At 42.3% G+C, this 19,566-nt stretch overlaps 1 pseudogene; it reads right to left on the bottom strand.

Moving 5' to 3' along the window:
* The window catches only part of LOC136329926 (small ribosomal subunit protein eS6-like), a 47,586-nt pseudogene extending 31,004 nt beyond the window's left edge, over positions 1 to 16,582 (bottom strand).
* Between the last annotated feature and the right edge of the window lie 2,984 nt (positions 16,583 to 19,566).

Genomic DNA, 19,566 nt, shown 5'->3' with positions numbered 1-19,566 from the left:
TCAGAGATGACAAATACAATATCAGAAATGAAGACCACAATGGAAGGAATTAAAAACAGGATGGATACAGCAGAGGATCGAATCAGCGAGTTGGAGGACAACTGGAATGAAGGCATGAAAGCAGAGAAGAAAAGAGAAAAGAGACTCAAAAAGTCAGAGGAAACACTTAGAGAGCTCTGTGACAACATGAAGAGAAATAACATCCACATCATAGGGGTTCCTGAAGAAGAAGAAAAAGAACAAGGGATAGAGACTTTGTTCAATCATATCATAACTGAAAACTTCCCTAAATTAATGCAAGAGAAACTCTTACAAGTCCAAGAAGCACAGAGAACTCCATTAAAGAGAAACCCAAAGAAACCTACACCAAGACACATCATAATTAAAATACCAAAGCTAAGCGATAAAGAGAAAATATTAAAAGCTGCAAGAGAAAAAAAAGTTATCACCTACAAAGGAGCCCCCATAAGGATGACATCTGACTTCTCAACAGAAACACTTGAGGCCAGAAGGGAATGGCAAGAAATATTCAAAGTAATGCAGAACAAGAACCTACAACCAAGACTACTTTATCCAGCAAGGCTATCGTTTAAAATCGAAGGAGAAATAAAAAGCTTCCCAGACAAAAAACAACTCAAGGAATTCATTACAACCAATCCAACGCTGCAAGAAATGTTAAGGGGCCTGTTATAAACAGATCAAAGTTGGAAAAGAATATAGCAAAAAAAGGAATACACCTTTAAAGAAGAAAATGGCAATAAACAACTACATATCAATAATAACCTTAAATGTAAATGGATTAAATGATCCAATCAAAAGACATAGGGTAGCTGCGTGGATAAGAAAACAGGACCCATACATATGTTGTCTACAAGAGACACACCTTAGAACAAAAGACACACATAGATTGAAGGTAAAAGGATGGAAAAAAAACATTTCATGCAAACGGAAATGAAAAAAAAGCTGGGGTAGCAATACTTATATCAGACAAATTGGACTTTAAAACAAAGGATATAGTAAGAGATAAAGAAGGCCACTACATAATGATAAAGGGAGTAATCCAACAGGAAGATATAACTATTATAAATATCTATGCACCTAATATAGGAGCACCTAAATATATAAAACAGACTTTGATGGATTTAAAGGGCGAGATCAACAGCAATACTATAATAGTAGGGGATTTCAATACCCCACTAACATCACTAGATAGATCCTCAAGAAAGAAAATTAACAAAGAAACAGCAGACTTATTGGAAACACTAGATCAACTCAATTTAATAGATATCTTCAGATCCTTTCACCCTAAAGCAGCAGAATATACATTCTTTTCAAGCGCTCATGGTACATTCTCTAGGATAGACCACATGTTAGGGCACAAAAGTGCTCTCAACAAATTCAAGAAGACTGAAATCATATCAAGCACTCTCTCCGATCACAACGGCATGAAACTAGAAATGAATCACAGCAGAAAAGCTCAAAAATTCTCAAACACATGGAAACTAAATAGCAGGGTGCTAAATAATGAATGGATTAAGAATGAGATCAAAGAAGAAATAAAAAAATTCCTAGAAACGAATGACAATGAGCATACAACAACTCAAAATTTATGGGACACAGCGAAAGCAGTGCTGAGAGGGAAGTTCATAGCACTACAGGCACACTTTCAGAAGCTAGAAAAAGCTCAAATAAACAACTTAACCCTGCATCTAAAAGAATTAGAAAAAGAACAGCAAGTAAAGCCCAAATGTAGTAGAAGGAAGGATATAATAAAGATCAGAGCAGAAATAAGTGACATAGAGGCTAAAGAAACAATACAGAGGATCAATGAAACTAGGAGCTGGTTCTTTGAAAAGGTAAACAAGATTGATGAACCTTTAAGTAGACTCACCAAGAAAAAGAGAGAGAGGACTCAAATAAATAAAATTAGAAATGAGAGAGGAGAAATAACAACTGACACAACAGAAATACAAAATATTGTAAGAAAATACTATGAAGAACTGTATGCCAAAAAACTAGACAACCTAGATGAAATGGACAAATTCCTTGAAACATACAATCTTCCAAAAATCAATCTGGAAGAATCAGAAAACCTAAACAGACCGATTACACCAAATGAGATCAAAATAGTTATCAAAAAACTCCCAACAAAGAAAAGTCCGGGGCCCGATGGCTTCACAACAGAATTCTACCAAATATTCAAAGAAGAACTAACTCCTATCCTTCTCAAACTATTTCAAAAAATTCAAGAGGAAGGAAGACTTTCAAGCTCCTTTTATGAGGCGAGCATAATTCTGATTCCAAAACCAGGCAAAGACAACACAAAGAAAGAAAATTATAGGCCAATATGTCTGATGAATATAGATGCTAAAATCCTCAACAAAATATTAGCAAACTGGATCCAACAATATATGGAAAAAATCATACACCATGATCAAGTGGAATTTATTCTGGGGAGGCAAGGCTGGTACAATATTCGTAAATCAATTAATGTGATTCATCACATAAACAAAAAGGAGAAAAACCATATGATAATTTCAATAGATGCAGAAAAAGCATTTGATAAAATCCAGCACCCATTCATGACCAAAACTCTCAGCAAAGTGGGAATACAGGGAACATACCTCAACATGATAAAAGCCATCTATGAGAAACCCACAGCCAACATCATACTCAATGGGAAAAAATTAAAAGCAATACTCTTAAGATCAGGAACAAGGCAGGGGTGCCCCCTTTCACCACTCTTATTCAACATAGTCCTGGAAGTCCTAGCCACAGCAATCAGACAAGAAGAAGAAATAAAAGGAATTCAAGTTGGAAAAGAAGAAGTAAAACTATCATTATTTGCAGATGATATGACATTGTATATAGAAAACCCTAAAGTCTCAGTCAAAAAACTACTGGACCTGATAAATAAATTCAGCAAAGTGGCAGGATATAAAATCAATACTCAGAAATCAGAAGCATTTTTATACACCAACAATGAACAGTCAGAAAGAGAAATTAAGGAACAATCCCCTTCACAATTACAACCAAAAAAATAAAGTACCTAGGAGTAAACTTAACCAAGGAGACTAAAGACTTGTACTCGGAAAATTACAAAGCATTGATAAAAGAAATCAAGAAAGATACAAACAAGTGGAAACATATACCGTGCTTATGGTTAGGAAGAATAAACATCATTAAAATGTCTATATTACCCAAAGCAATCTATAAATTCAATGCAATACCAATTAAAATACCAATGACATACTTCAAAGATATAGAACACATATTCCAAAAATTTATATGGAACCAAAAGAGGACACAAATAGCCTCAGCAATCTTAAAAAAGAAGAATAAAGTGGGAGGTATCACACTTCCTGATATCAAGTTATACTACAAGGCCGTTGTAGTCAAAACAGCCTGGTACTGGCATAAGAACAGGCATATAGATCAATGGAACAGAACAGAGAACCCAGAAATAAACCCACAGTTCTATGGACAACTGATATTTGACAAAGGAAGTAAGGAAATACAATGGAGTAAAGACAGCCTCTTTAACAAATGGTGTTGGGAAAATTGGACAGCTACCTGCAAAAAAATGAAATTAGATCACCAGCTTACACCACTCACAAAAATAAACTCAAAATGGATAAAAGACTTAAATGTAGGCCGTGCAACCATAAGCATCTTAGAAGAAAACATAGGCAGTAAGCTCTCCGACATCTCTCGGAGTAATATATTTGCTGATTTATCTCCACGGGGAAGTGAAATAAAAGACAGGATAAACAAATGGGACTATATCAAACTAAAAAGCTTTTGCACAGCTAAAGACAACAAGAACAGAATAAAAAGACAAACTACACAATGGGAGAATATATTTGACAATACGTCTGATAAGGGGTTAATAACCAAAATTTATAAAGAACTTGTAAAACTCAACACCAGGAAGACAAACAACCCAATCCAAAAATGGGCAAAAGAGATGAATAGACACTTCTCCAAAGAGGACATACAGATGGCCAATAGGCATATGAAAAAATGCTCAACATCACTAATCATTAGAGAAATGCAAATTAAAACCACAATGAGATATCACCTCACACCAGTCAGAATGGCGTTTATCAACAAAACAACACAGAATAAGTGCTGGCGAGGATGTGGAGAAAAGGGAACCCTCCTGCACTGCTGGTGGGAATGCAGACTGGTGCAGCCACTGTGGAAAAACAGTATGGAGATTCCTCAAAAAACTGAAAATCGAACTGCCTTTTGACCCAGCTATCCCACTTTTAGGAATATACCCCAAGGACACCATAGAACGGCTCGAAAAGGAGAAATGCACCCCCATGTTTGTGGCAGCATTGTTCACAATAGCGAAGATCTGGAAACAGCCCAAGTGTCCGTCAGAGGACGAGTGGATTAAAAAGCTTTGGTACATATATACTATGAAATACTACTCAGCCATAAGAAATGATGACATCGGATCATTTACAATAACATGGATGGACCTTGACAACATTATACGGAGTGAAATAAGTAAATCAGAAAAAAAAAAAAAAAAACTAAGATGAATCCATACATAGAAGGGACATAAAAATGAGACTTAGAGACATGAACAAGAATGTGATGGCAACAGGGGCGGGAGGTTGGGGGAGGGGGGAGGGGGTGAAGAAGGAGAGAGGGGTTAGGGGAGGGGAGGGGCACAAAGAAAACCAGATAGAAGGTGACAGAAGACAATTTAAGTTTGGGGGAGGGGTATACAGCACAATCAAATGTCAAAATAATCTAGAGATATTTTCTCTCAACATATGTACCCTGATTTATCAATGTCACTGCATTAAATTTAATTAAAAAAATGATCACAGAAAAAAAGTAGGAAACCACAAATAACCAAATTAGTGAAAAAGATAGGCAAAAAGACTATAGATTTTTAAAATAATGAAATATTTTAATTAAATGTTAAGCCAATAAACTTGGAAACTCAGATAAAAATGACAATTTTATGGTTAAATCTTCAATACTGACTCAAGAAGAAATAGGAAAGTGGAATCCAAGTTGCATCAGGACTTTTGATTTGGGTAGGATACTGGCTGCCCCCCAGAGAAGGAATTCTTCAGACATCCCCCCAAAACAATACATAAAGGAGAATGCCTACAATTACTCTTCACCCACACTTATACCTGAAGACAATTTGCATAGAAGTAGGGAATACAACTAGTGCTCAATTTACGACCATGATTGGTCCCTCCGACAGACCGCTCACAGACTGGTCGTAACATGATTTGGTCGTAAGTTGAGTAGGCTATAGGTACAATACTGTGAAATGATGTTATAAAAATCTTTAAGTCATATTTTATCATAATTTTCTTTCATTCTTGTTATGTATCATAACAGGGGTCCCCAAACTTTTTACACAGGGGGCCAGTTCACTGTCCCTCAGACTGTTGGAGGGCTGGACTATAAAAAAAACTCTGAACAAATTCCTATGCACACTGCACATATTTTATTTTAAAGTAAAAAAACAAAACGGGAACAAATACAATATTTAAAATAAAGAACAAGTAAATTTAAATCAACAAACTGACCAATATTTCAATGGGAACTATGCTCCTCTCACTGACCACCAATGAAAGAGGTACCCTTCCAGAAGTGCGGCGGGGCCTGGATAAATGGCCTCAGGGGGCCGCATGTGGCCCACGGGCCGTAGTTTGGGGACCCCTGTATCATAATTTTCTTTGTGCATTTTATGCCATTTGTAGTATCATATCTACACCATTTTGTTTCTTATTTTTACATTCGTCAGGTTTAAGTAAAACACTGCATTACCAGTACAACTGGTTTAATATTTGCAAAGACAATTTCCTCTTGGTAGACATCTTGGGAGGGGTTTGATGAAAAATATTCAAGTCATAAAACACAAATTGCTGTATGGAGTCTGGGATAACAGTTGAAATCGTGCATGTGGAGATGGTAGTGCTGCCGGAAGCTGGTCCGCACTGTCATGTGTCCAGCTGGGCAACGCTTGCGCTGCCAGACGCGGAGCAGTCATGGCTAGCGATTGTGGTCGTAAAGTCGAATGGTCGTAAGTTGAATTGGTCGTAAATTGCATAGGTCGTAAGTTGATCAGTATTTGTACACCTTGATGAGGAGCAGAGCAGAGGCAGCGTTAGAGCCCTCTCTGTAGTAGAAAAGCTCAGAAGCCTCTAAGAGGATCAGAGAGAGTGTGAGCTGTGAGGACTTCAGAGCGAGATGGGGAACTTGTAACAAGAAGGCATCTTCTAGAGGTTTGCTAATAAAGGAAAGAAGATAGAAACAGTTGAATTTAAGTGGCCCAAGAAATGGTATCACAAAATCAAAGTCAGAAGCATATTCCTACCACTGATGACACCGCACACCCACCCCCATGCCTGCGCGTGCGCGCACCTCCTCATTAAAGAAACTGAATTTCATTATACCAACAGAAGAGGGCGCTGTTGAATTAAGAAACGCAGTAAACCAGCTGTTTTATCTGGGTTTCCACAAAGCAGTTTGAACCAGAATTCGCAGACAGATAATCTGAAAAGTGATTTCAAGGAACCTGAGAAAGGGACTGGGGAAAGGTAAAAGGAAGTTGGGAAAATCAGGCCATGAGTACACGGCGGAGCTGATTATTGCTGCAGGCAACCAGGACTCACTCTTGCGGGAGACCCTCTGCGGAGCCCTGAGACTGCAGAGATCAACTGCCCTACGGAGAGCACAGGCGAGTGTTATATCCACTGACTGAAATGTAATTTAACCCCATTGGTTAATGTGGCAGCCATGAGGGTTTGCTGTTCGGATCCCCCAAGAAAGAATTTGCCATTTGGCTACATAGCATGCACTTGGCTGAAAGCCTTCCTTTGCAGTGCCCTCGGGATCCGACATGCTCTTCGGGGCAGTACCCAGTAAATGAGCGAGTGTGGCGCAGGTCTTAGGACCTTGCCATTTCTGCCCAAGTGGGCCTCCTCTAATGGGCAATATTAGTTCCAGAGTTTCCTGTTGGGTTAAGACTGTTGATCTGCCTCGCCATTTGAGGCTCTCCTGTCTTCTTCAACTGGTCTCTTGGCAACATTGTGGTCTGGAGGCTTTCCCTACCCAATCCTGAGCCCACGCTGTTTTACCTTTCATAGAAATGATTCCCAAAAAGCCACTTGCATTTCTAATGCCATCTCGGTCTCTTCTTGGAGGACTCAACTGCTTGGCCCCTTGAAGTGTTAACTTCCTTTGCATTTCCAGGTTCACACGCATTTGAAACTCCTGCAGATGGATCACACAGGCAGGGCCAGAGAACCCTAGGGAGGAAAGTCAGAGTTATGCAGTGTAGCGGGAGCAGAAGCTGTCAGTTCCTACCTGTGCCCAGCTGGTTGCGTCAGCAGTGGTCAGCATAAGAAAGGTGACTGGAAGATATGACAAGCCAGACATAAGAGGCATCTGTTCCAGACAACCACACTCTGCACCATTCAGATGCGTGGCTGCCATTACATCCTAACTGCTGCAGAGCTTTCTGTGTGTGGTTAGACTCAAAATACAAGACTCGGCAAAAGAAACTAGAGTGCATATGGCTGGAACCAGTGCCAAAGCCATCATTTATTCTCACTGTGTCCTTCTTCCATCACGCCTTCTAGAATTTCTTTCAGCTCAGCCAACACTTCAGTGGGGCTAGTTCAGCCCTCATCTCAGAGGGGCCGAAGCCATTGTTGGGCCGTGGAAAGACTTTCCCCAGGGTTCCAGACGGGCATTCATTGTGTGGCAGCCACTTGGCTCTAGGTCTTCCTGGCAACCTGGGCCAAGTGTCCCTGCCAATATTGTGACTCCTTTCTTTCCTTGGGACTCCACTGCCAGAAGGCTCCGCAAAGCCCAGGCAATGGGTATAGCCTCATTTTCAGTGGGATCCTTACCGTGTCCAGGTGGAAGGCCTATCACTTTCCCTCTCCCCAACCCCCTTTCTTCTTCCCACCCTGGGGTAAAGTGTTGGCCAGGTGGAAAAATGCCAGTCATTCCTTTTTGCAAGTAAAGTACTTCCCCATTTTCTAAGAGCAGCATTCTTTGGGCTCCTCATATTTGGCTCGAGGGTAAGATGGGCCCCCCACACATGGGGGAGAGGAGGAGAAACTAGCATTCTCCACTCCACCAGCCCTTCTAGGAGCTTCTTCCTTCCTCACTGACTCCCTGCTTTCTCCTTATAGGCCCAAGGTGGGCGGACGGGAAGCTCTGGCCAGCGTGGACATCCTGAGCACCGGGACCAGGGCTTCTCTTTAGAATATGGTTTTATTCATCAAACACTCATTTTTAGCTTCAAGACTGCAGCAGAAATTCTGAGACCATCATAAATGTCCAATGCAAGATGAAAAGATATTCAACCTCACTGCAGTTATAGGAATGGAAGTTAAAGTCATAACAAAATATCATTTTTTAAATATTTTATTTATTGATTGTAGAGAGAGGAGAGGAGAAAGAGAGAGGAATGGAAAAGGGAGGAAAGCATCAAGTTATAGTAGTTGCTTCTCCTATGTGCCCTGCCCAGGCAGGCCTGGGGTTTCAAATCAGCAACCTCAGTGTTCCAGGTCAATGCTCTATCTACTGTACCACCACAGGTCAGGCCAAAATATCATTATTTACTCATTTGTTTGGCAGAAATTAATAAGAGCAATTGTTGGGCAGATAAAATATATTTTGCTCACTTTGTTAAAGATGGCGCTGCCCATGTGGAAGCCCGTTGCCCAGGTGATTGCTTGGGATGGGCATGATTATGTTAATATGTGTTGGGGCAGGGCTTTCACGCCAAAAGTTTTAAAAGGAAGAGAGATCACGTTGTTCCGGGAGAAGAGTGATTATGTTCTAGGAGAAGCCCATGCTAGAGGAGAGCAGAGAAAGACCACGTGGAGCAGGACAGGAGAGGCAGCCAAGATGGTGGAGTGCTGAGTGAGAAGCCAGTTTGTGCAGAGTTTGTGCTGGGAGAAGGAGATGGGGAACAGAGGTGAATAAGGCCAGTGAGGTAGAAACCTTTGATTCTAGGAAACTGGGTTAAGTCAGTAGCTTTGTGAGCATGAATGAGTGAGTTTTGGAGCCCAGTGTGTGTATTTCTTGCCTGCCGGATGCAAGCTAGGATTAAAGGTGATGGCCCACCAGTTCTTGGCTCCGATGTTTCACTACCGACTGTCTGAATTCAATGCAAACCTGCATGGACCAGGCAGCTGTGATGGTGGCCGTGGCTGCTGGCTTTATAGCAATAAGAACCGAGTTGGACAGGACCTGAAGCTACACTGCAGGGGGTGGGTAAGATGTGGGTGTATATCTTTTTCTATTCTTTTTTCCTGAGAGGAAAGGAGACTTTGTACATGGTAAACACATTGTAGTTTATTGTGTGTTTTTTCATCTAATACGCAACATCTTAAAGTTTTTATTTTTAAAACCTAGTTTATCGCAAGCCTTCGAGTTCAACTTATAAACCATCTTGTTCTATTAACTAATCTAGCAATTACAAAGAATTTTAAAATTTGTTTCTCCTGGATCTTTGATCAATGTTAAACTAACTCCATTTAAACAGATTAAATCCTTAAGCATTAACTCCACTGATGTTTTAATTAATCATATTTCCTGAGACATTTGAAAGTACAATTACAAGTTTAATATACTGGATTCTTCCAGGAAATGAAACTCCTGTCGTGGCAGACTTAACAAGCAAAATTATTCTCAGCAATTACGTTACTTTTGTAAGTTAATAAATCAATCTTGTCAATGTGGTATTTCAGGTTCTCTTGCCCATTTCAAACATCTTAAGGATAGGAAAGCAGACAAGGCAGATACAAAGCAGCAGGACACTTCTGAGATTTGTAACAAATCCCACAGGTTGCCACCCCATAAGAAGACTCCCACATCTATTGCTTCATCGTTTTATACTTGTTTGCTTATCTTTGTAGGAATTATAAATTGCTCTCTCAACCAAGGGAAACAAAATTACAGTCTCAGGTGAATTATCTTACTAAAGATGCAGGTTGAAAACTTGACTGACTTTGCCCTGGCTGGGTAGCTCAGTTGGTTAGAGCATTGTCCAGATATACCAAGATTGTGGGTTCGATCAGGACACATACAAGATCAACCAGTAAATGAAACAACAAATTGATTTTTCTCTCTGTTTCTCTCTTCGTGTTTCTCTTTCAAATCAATAAATAAAATAAATAAGGAAGTTGACTAATTTTACAATCTAGTTTGAGATACATGTGTACCCTCTTCTATATTACTTGCTTACCTGTCTCATCGCCCACTTTTTCTAGAATACTGTGTTGACACAGGTAAAGGTGATGAACCTACATGGGAAGGTCCTACAAGCTAAAGAGGCCTCTTTCTTTTTATTATTATTAGTAGTAGTAGTGGTCAGTAGTAGTATCATTGATTTTAGTGAGAGAGGTAGGGAGAAAGAGAGACAGGAACATCGATCTGTTCCTGTCTGTGCCCTGACCAGGGGTTGAACTGGCAACCTCTGTGTTTCAGGACGACACTCTAACCAACCCAACCATCCCGCCAGGGCTTGAGCCTCCTTCATAACCACTGGCTGGTGAGTTTACACATTGTTAGAGTTAGCATCTAATCTCTCCTCCACACTAGCCTGAGGGAAAATGCCACGCTAGCCCACCCATCCAGAATGTATCTCCAGAATAATAAGCTCAAGCGTCTATGGCCATACCACCCTGAACGTGCCCAATCTCGTCAGAATAATAAGCTCTCAGGCTTTTCTCTTGTAAAACTTGACTCTTAGTTCAAAAACATGTTTGTTTGTTTTTTTATATTCAGCCAGGGAGCACCAGATAGTGGTAACACTCTCATTAAGGAATCTTTTGGAAACAAAGCCTTTTCATTTCAAAGTTAGCCATGGTTGAAATCCACATGTGTACACACACGCCTCATAAATAACGCTGGCAGATCCCATAGTTCAGCAAGCTGTCCACTTCCCCAATTCTCATTCACCCCAGCGAAGATGTCACACAGTGGCAGAGGGTCCCAGTGTTGTCACCAGCCAATGGGAGAACACAGCCTCTCCAAAAGCTTAGTTTCCTGTGTAAAATGGGAAACTCACCTCTTTCGGCCACTGAGAAAAAAGGGTGAATCCAATGTTAGGAGAATGAGGCTTCATCTTAGGACAAAGAAAGCTGGGAAGAATGTCATTCCCATCATAACAATAAAGAAAAGCCAGATAAGCTCTATAGTTGTAACTTTTCTAGAGCCCATGAAGAATCTGACTTCACAAGGCAGCCAAGTACACCAAGGAGAGAGCAGCCACAAAGGCCAGTGGAACACGCACATTGTCTCCCCTGGGCAGAGCACAGGAGAGCAGTGTGGCTGCCAGCTGGGCCAGTAAGAAGTCAACAGAAATGTGAAGAACTTCTCGGATGCTGGGGGTGGGTCAGCATGTCAGTTTGGAATCGCTGTGTCCCTGGAAATGAGGAGATTTTGCTGTCGCTTGCAAGCTCTTCTCCACGAACCTCTGTTGTGTGCTTGTAGAAATGATAATGGGGAAGGCTACACAGGTGTGGGGACAGAAGAGTGAGCAGCATCTTTTGGGTGACACGGGAGGGAGGAAGGTAATAGATGGCTAAAGGGACAGGCACAAAGCCCTGCTTGTATCTCTGGACTCTTTTCTTTTATGAAGCAAAAACCTTAAGCAATTGAGGGAGAGTGAACCCTCTAGATCCATGGCTTCTTAGAAAAGTGATACCCATCTTTCTTGGGAGAAGATAGGGAAGCATCTCCCAGGACACCGGCTAAGAGCCGTGGCTGCTGGAAGAAAGGTGGGGATACAAACCCTCTGCCCAGGGAGAGCAGGAAAGCCTGTGGACCCAGAACCCTACACTGACGTCAGGAAGACTGCATAGCTGGGAAGGAGTTAGTCAATGAAATGGAAGAGAGAGTTCAGAGATCTATGCAAATATAGTCAACTGGTCTTTGGCAAAGGACAAAAGTAATACAATAGGGCAAAGATAATCTCTGCCACAAATCATGCTGGAATAAATTGGACACCCACATGCAAAAAACTGATACTGGACACAGACCTTGTACGCTTCACAAAAATTAACTCAACATGTATCACAGGCTGCAAGGTAAAATGTAAAATTATAAAACTCCTAGAAGATAACATTTCTTGCACAGTTCACTAAACTTGGATCCAAGGGTTGTGTTTTTTTTTTTTTTTTTAAGATTTTATTTATTCATTTTCTAGAGGGGGGGAGCAGGAAGCATCAACTCCCATATGTGCCTTGACCAGGCAAGCCCAGGGTTTCGAACCAGTGACCTCAGAATTCCAGGTCGATGCTTTATCCATTGCATGACCACAGGTCAGGTAAATCCCAGGGTTTATAGTTTTTATTATATTTGGAAAACTGGAAGCTATTTATTTTTTTAGGTGAGAGAAGGGGAAAGAGTGAGGCAGGCTCCTGCATGCACCCCAACTGGATTCACCTGGCAATCCTGTCGGGGGCAATGCTTGAGAACTGAGCTATGTTTGTGCCTGAGATTGACGTGCTCGGACCATCCAAGCTATCCTCAGCGCCTGGGGCCGACCCTTGAACCAATTGAGCCACTGGATGCAGGAGGGGAAGAGGGAGAGAAGGGGGAGAGGGAGAGGGGAGAAGCAGATGGTCATTTCTCCTGTGTGCCCTGACTGGAAATCAAACCTGGGAGATCCACACGCCAGGCTAACACTCTATCCACTATCCACTGAGCCATCAGCCAGGGCCCATTATTTCTTCTTTAAATTTTTTCTATTACCCTTCTGGTGAACTCCTAGTATGTGTACATTATATTACTTGAAGTTGCCCATTGATTACAATGTCCATTGATTATGGTGCTCTGTTTACTTTAATTCTTATTTCTTCTAGTTTCTGTTACTATGCCTTCAAGTTCACTTAATCTTTCCTTCTACAATGTCTCATCTTTTGTCAATCTGATCTGATATATATATATATTTTTTTTTATTTCAGACATTGTAGTTTTTATCTCTGGAAGCTCAACTTAGGTCTATTTTATTTATTCCATTTCTCTGCTTATCATGTATAATTTTCCCTTTAGCTCTTTGAACATATGAAATACAGTTAAAATCTTGTTTTCATATCTTTTTCACTAGTTCTATTATCTGTGTCAGTTCTGGTGAGTTTCAACTGATACTGTTTCCTCTTCATTAAGGGTCATATTTTTCTGCTTCTTTACATGTTTACCAATTTTTTATAGGCTACCTCATTGGATGCTGAATATTTGGGCACTCTGTAAATACTCTAGAGCTTTGTTCTGAACACAAAGTACTTGGACACAGTTTGATACTTCAGGTCTTGCTTTTAAGCTTTGTTAAGTCCAACCAGAGCAGCATTTAATCCAGGGCTTTTTAAAATGACACAAGAGCTTTCTGATGATACTACCCAATGCCCCATGGAGTATGAGGTTTTCCAGCTGGGCTGGTTATAACAGGCACTGTTTACTTTTCTGTGTGACTTCTAGGTATTGTTCCCTCTTATCCACTCAGGGGATTCTTTCCTCACACACTGGCATGGTAGTCATTTGGGTACTGTGGAGGAGCCTGTGTGCTTTTCTAGAGTTCTCTTTACCAGCACTCTGTCATCTCCTGTTACTCTGCCATCTAGAATACTGGCTCCCTCTGGGAGCAAACAGACCTCTCGATTTTGCTTGGGTTCCTCCCCCTTTATACCACAGCCTGAAAACTTTCTTTAAGCAGCAAGTTGAGGCAATTGTAAGAATTACCTAATTTGTCCCTTGCATCTTCCATTGCCTGAATTTCTTGAATCCTGCTGTTTTATGTATCTTATCTAAATTTACAGTTATTTCACAAGGGAGAGAACAGCTGGCCCGGTACTCTACTGTGGTCATGGTGTCTGAAAAAAGCATCATAAGTTATATGAATGTTGAGTCACTATGTTGTATACCTGAACCTGATAAAATATTATATGCCAACTATATTTTAACTAAAATAAACATTTGCAGCAAAGTATATATTTGAAATTTTTATTATTGAACTTAAAATGTAAGATAATTATAAGCTCAGAACTTAAAGTCTTTTGTAATTAAAAGAAGAAATTTTATTATATCTTGAAATTTATGATTTATATGTTCAGATTTTCACCTGGGGGAAAGAAAACATAAGTAACATTGCAAGGAATTTTTTTTAAGGGAAAGGTAGACAGAAAAAGTGGAGGAGGGGTGGCAATGATCACAAATCAGAGAAGGGAAGAAGAAGTAGAGAAACAATGACAAGAACTGGCTGCTCCTGGGAGGTCAGCGAGGCCCCATGTGGCTGGCAAGTCCCAGCTGGAGACAGTGACCTAGGGAAAGCCACTTAACCAATTTGAATTTTTATAAAATATCAACTTTATAGTGTTCTCAAGAAAATGTTATTAGCCTTAACAGGCAATGGCACAGTGGGTAGAGCATCGGACTGGGATACAGAAGACCCAGGTTCGAGACCCCAAGGTCGCCAGCTTGAGCACGGGCTCAACTGGTTTGAGCAAAAACTCACCGGCTTGGACCCAAGGTCGCTGGCTCGAGCAAGGGGTTACTCGGTCTGCTGAAGGCCCACGGTCAAGGCACATATGAACAACTAAGCAATCAATGAACAACTAAGGTCTCGCAACGAAAAACTAATAATTGATGCTTCTCATCTCTCTCCGTTCCTGTCTGTCCCTGTCTATCCCTCTCTCTGTCTCTGTAAAAAAAAGAAAAAGAAAATATTATTAAATAAGATCATATATTTAAAAAACAACTATTGCAACACCTGGCACACAATAAAGAACACAATAAATATAAATTCCTTTTCTCTATGTTATCTATATGGTTCACAAATCAGCAAAACTTCAATAGACACCCTGCGTTAAAATGGAAGTTATATAATAAGGCCAACAGATAGGAGATATTTGCCATTGAAAAGGGTTTATTCCCAAGAGGAGGGTGTGTGACATGTCATGAGGGGCACACGGGAAAGCAGTGGGGTGAGTCAGGAGGCAGAGAGAGCAGGAGGAAAACACGAACATGTTATTGTTGTTTCTTATGAAAAGGAACAGGCGAGGCAGGGTAGGCTGGCTCAGGACTGGCTAGTTTGAACAATTTCAGCAGGTTCCGGGGTGTAGGGGCTGTCTCTACCTGTCAGCTAGCTGGCCTAGGGCGATTATGGCAGGTGAAGGGTGGCCCAGAGTGAGAAAGCCTGGTGGGGGAACTGAACACGGCTCTGGGTGGGCTGGTTTGCACATGATTAGTGTACTAACAGATGAGCGGTTTACTAGCTCTAGGAATTAGCGACCCATGGGAAGTCAGCAAGGCCCCAGATATCAAGGCATCAGAAATACAGAAAATATAAAGGCATGATTAATACAACCCTGATCACTAGGAAGGATGGTGTTGTCCTATTATGCCCAGACCTGCCCCCTATCCCCACCACCTTCTGCGGAACCCATGGAGACTGATTCAGAAAGTGGGGGATGGGGGAGTGGATCTTCCTTCCATGCCTGTGTCTGCTCCACAGCCAGGAATCAGAGCCAGGCCCCCAGTGGCAGAGGCTGGCTCACCCTCAGGACATAATGCCAACTTGGTGTTTGTCCAAGTAATTAGCTTAACGCGGGATGTGGGGTGTTATTCAAGTGTTTTTCATAAATAGGCAATGAATTACTGATGACGTCTCCATATATTAAGAACAACATTAAAGAAACTTCCGGGCCCCAGATGATGTGATTAACCAGCCAAGCCCAGTCCATGATTAGCTGTGGAGAGTGTTATCCCTGGCCCCACCCAGGCAAGTGGGATTGCCTTGGGAACACCCAGATGGCCCAAGGCCATGTGCACTGACTGGCATCTTCATCAGGTTCTCTGAGCCTGGCTCCTCCCTTTTTCGCTGATAGCCAGGCTGCTTAAGTGCAGGGCTGACTGTTGGCTTGGGAGTATCCTGCTTCTGAAAGCTGAGCCCAACCTGCTCCTGCGTCCCTCCCAGCCCACAAGGTAATGACAGCCCGGAAAAGTGCTGGCCTGCAGAGCAGCACGGGACACCAGGGCCTGGCCCACTGCAGAGTCAGTGCACATGCCCACCGCCCACACTGCTTGTTAAGGTCCCGTGGGCCTGGTGGCTTTACACAGGGCACATTAACTTAGATCCACAGACTACAGTCCCAAGCCCATCAAAGCAATGTGATGGAAAATTTCATCATTTCCACTACTTTTTCAAGTTTACACATAGACATCTCACCCTCACCTCAAACTTAAGTCATCAGAGATTATTCTTAGAAGTAAAAGAGACTTTTAGAGAGCACTGTCTGGGGGTCCGCGGAGGTCCTCAGGGACTGTGAGCTCATTCAAGTTGTTTGAAAACAACTGGGAACGTTCATTTTCCTGTGGTTTCCACTCCAGTGACAATCACATTGTCAAAGCCCCACCCCCCCACCCCCAAGAGGCCATCAGACACACCTCGTCTCTATGGCCTGATTTTATCTCCTGGCTTTCTGTTGAAACATCTTCCCTTCTACTTCATGGAGAATAGAATGGAGAATAGAGATGCCTTTGACCTCCTATGTCCCCCTGTTTGCTTACCTGTCTCCATCCGTACAAGGCTAGGCTTTCCACCCATCCCTTTCTTTCTTAAATTTTAAAGTTTAAAATTTCTTCTCCCTGGTCTATAAATAGACTTAAGCCTATGTCAAAACTAAACAATAGTGACACCAGTTTCACCTCCACATGTCCCTGTCCTATCTTTGCTGCACACAATCAGCATTCTCTGCCTACCTCTTGCTCTCCTCTGCATTGTCAACAACCTGTCACCTTCTGAAACAATACTCATTGTCATCTCCTCCCAAGTTCTAAGCCCACACTGTGACAAAGCAGTCTGGCTTATAGATTAGTGATGGGACTCTGTGGTCAGCCAATCTGGGCTTGAAGCCTAGCCCTACCAGTTAGCAGCTGTGGGATCGCCTGTCTCTGCTTGAGTTTCCTTCTCTGAAAAATGTAGATGACCTAATACCTACAGCATGGGTTGTAGTGAGGATGACTAAGACCTGGAAGGTACTTAGCACAATGCCTGATATATAATAGGTGCTCAATAAATGTGACCTATTGCCTGACCAGGCTGTGGCGCAGTGGAAAGAGCGTTGGACTGGGATGCAGAGGACCCAGGTTCGAGACCCTGAGGTCGCCCGCTTGAGCACGGGTTCATCTGGTTTGAGCAAAAGCTCACCAGCTTGAACCCAAGGTCGCTGGCTCCAACAAGAGGCTACTCGATCTGCTGAAGGCCCACGGTCAAGGCACATATGAGAAAGCAATCAATGAACACCTAAGGTGTTGCAATGCACAATGAAAAACTAATGATTGATGCTTCTCATCTCTCTCCGTTCCTGTCTGTCTGTCCCTGTCTATCCCTCTCTCTGATTCACTCTCTGTCTCTGTAAAATAAATAAATAAATAAATAAATATGAATGTACCCTTGGCATGCTATAACTGAACTTGCCTTTTCTCCTTGAACTTCCTCCTGTTTGCCCACTGGTAATTGAGATTTGCCCATGGCTGCTTAGGCTGCAGTAACTCAAGCCCATTCATTGGTTCATGTTCCCTACATCCACCAGTCTCCTATTTGGTCTCCCTGCCTCCCCCCTTTGCTCACGAAGCCACTCTCTGCACCACATATCAGCTCATCTTCATAAAAATTCTTCAGTGACTCCCTACTCCCTGCCAGAAAAAGCCAACTCTCTAAGCTCACCATATTAAGGGACTGTGAGCTCTAGTGTCGGCCTCTTTCTTCCAGGTGTGCCCATCCTCGCCCTGCTTCCTCCTTTACATTGTCTCTGTGCCAAACTGCCAGCAGGTGTCCAGGGAAATCCTGCTGCTTCCACATGTTCTGCCTTCCTGCCCTTCCCCCATGACACCAGTGGCATTTAATGCTTTATGCTTCTAGCTCTGCAGTCCCACGCAGCCTCCTGTCAGTTCAACCCCATTTTCCACCAGCTCATCAGCACTGCACACAGACACAGCTTCCTGCACATGCTCTGTCACAGCTCTGTGCCTTTGTCCAGGATGTCTGTTCCCTTGTAATCTGCCAGATACTCATCCTTCTCCTCTGCCCGTGGGGTCACAGCCAGGGGAAGCTATGCTGCTTCTGCAGGCTGAGCTGGCCCTTCTCCCGCTGCTCCCCCAGCATTCCCAGCCTGCCTCTCATCTGTCACAACACTCTGGAATCCAATTGCGAGGCTTTGTTTAAGTAACAGTCTCACCCAGCAGCCTGAGCTCCTCCTGACGGGTGAGATCACACCCCTGCCCCAACCCCGTTCCCTGTCTTGCTCTGTTTTCTCTTGCCATTTGTTATCACTGACACACCACACATGTCTGTTTGTCTGTGTCTACCCACTAGAATATTAATTCATGAGGCAGAAACATGATCTGTTTCGATGGATCCCCAAAGCCTAAAATAGTCACTGGTAGGTAGTAAGTGCTCAGTAAATATTTGTTGAATAAATTGTCGAATCACTGATCAATGTTACATTATCTAGTTTTGTATCCTTCGTAGTTAATATATTGCCTGACTTGTAATAGGTAGTAAGCATACATTTTTGAATGAATGGATGGATGGATGGATGCATGCATGAATACTTTCATCATATTATTAGCCTGTTTTAAAAAATTCAAACACTAGTGTTGAATTCCAAGTTCTCTACTAATCAGCCACTCTATTTAAAATTCTGTCCCGGCAGGAGCCCTTATCTAAGCCCAACTGCTCTGCTCACTGCCCTTGACTGTATACCAGACACTGCTTCCTACACATCCCTGCCCATAATCCAAACAGAAATACTATTTACCCATTTATTCAACTTGTGTTTATTAAGTCCTTCAGATAAGCCAGTCACTGTTTTAGCCACTGTCCTTCACTAATGCCTGTTCCACATCTTTCTTTCCTCAAGGTGAGGACAAATAGACCCTGACCTTCCAAGTCCGTGTGACTCTCTCCTTGGGCACTAATAACCTACATTTTAATACCTCATCACTGGAATTTTTAACCTATAAGAAGATATTAGCCTGACCAGGCAGCGGCGCAGTGGATAGAGCAGGGGTCCCCAAACTTTTTACACAGGGGGCCAGTTCACTGTCCCTCAGACCATTGGAGGGCCGGACTATAAAAAAAACAACTATGAACAAATCCCTATGCACACTGCACATATCTTATTTTAAAGTAAAAAAAACAAAATGGGAACAAATACAATATTTAAAATAAAGAACAAGTAAATTTAAATCAACAAACTGACCAGTATTTCAATGGGAACTATGCTCCTCTCACTGACCATCAATGAAAGAGGTGCCCCTTCCGGAAGTACAGTGGGGGCCAGATAAATGGCCTCAGGGGGCCGTAGTTTGGGGACCCCTGGGATAGAGCATCAGACTGGGATGCAGAGAACCCAGGTTTGAGACCCCAAGGTCGCCAGCTTGAGCGCAGGCTCATGTGGTTTGAGCAAAGCTCACCAGCTTGGACCCAAGGTCGCTGGCTTGAGCAAGGGGTTACTCGGTTTGCTGAAGGCCCACGGTCAAGACACATATGAGAAAGCA

Source organism: Saccopteryx bilineata, chromosome 3, assembly GCF_036850765.1.
Source record: "Saccopteryx bilineata isolate mSacBil1 chromosome 3, mSacBil1_pri_phased_curated, whole genome shotgun sequence".
NCBI lineage: Eukaryota > Metazoa > Chordata > Mammalia > Chiroptera > Emballonuridae > Saccopteryx > Saccopteryx bilineata.
This window is presented reverse-complemented; position numbering and strand designations above follow the sequence as displayed.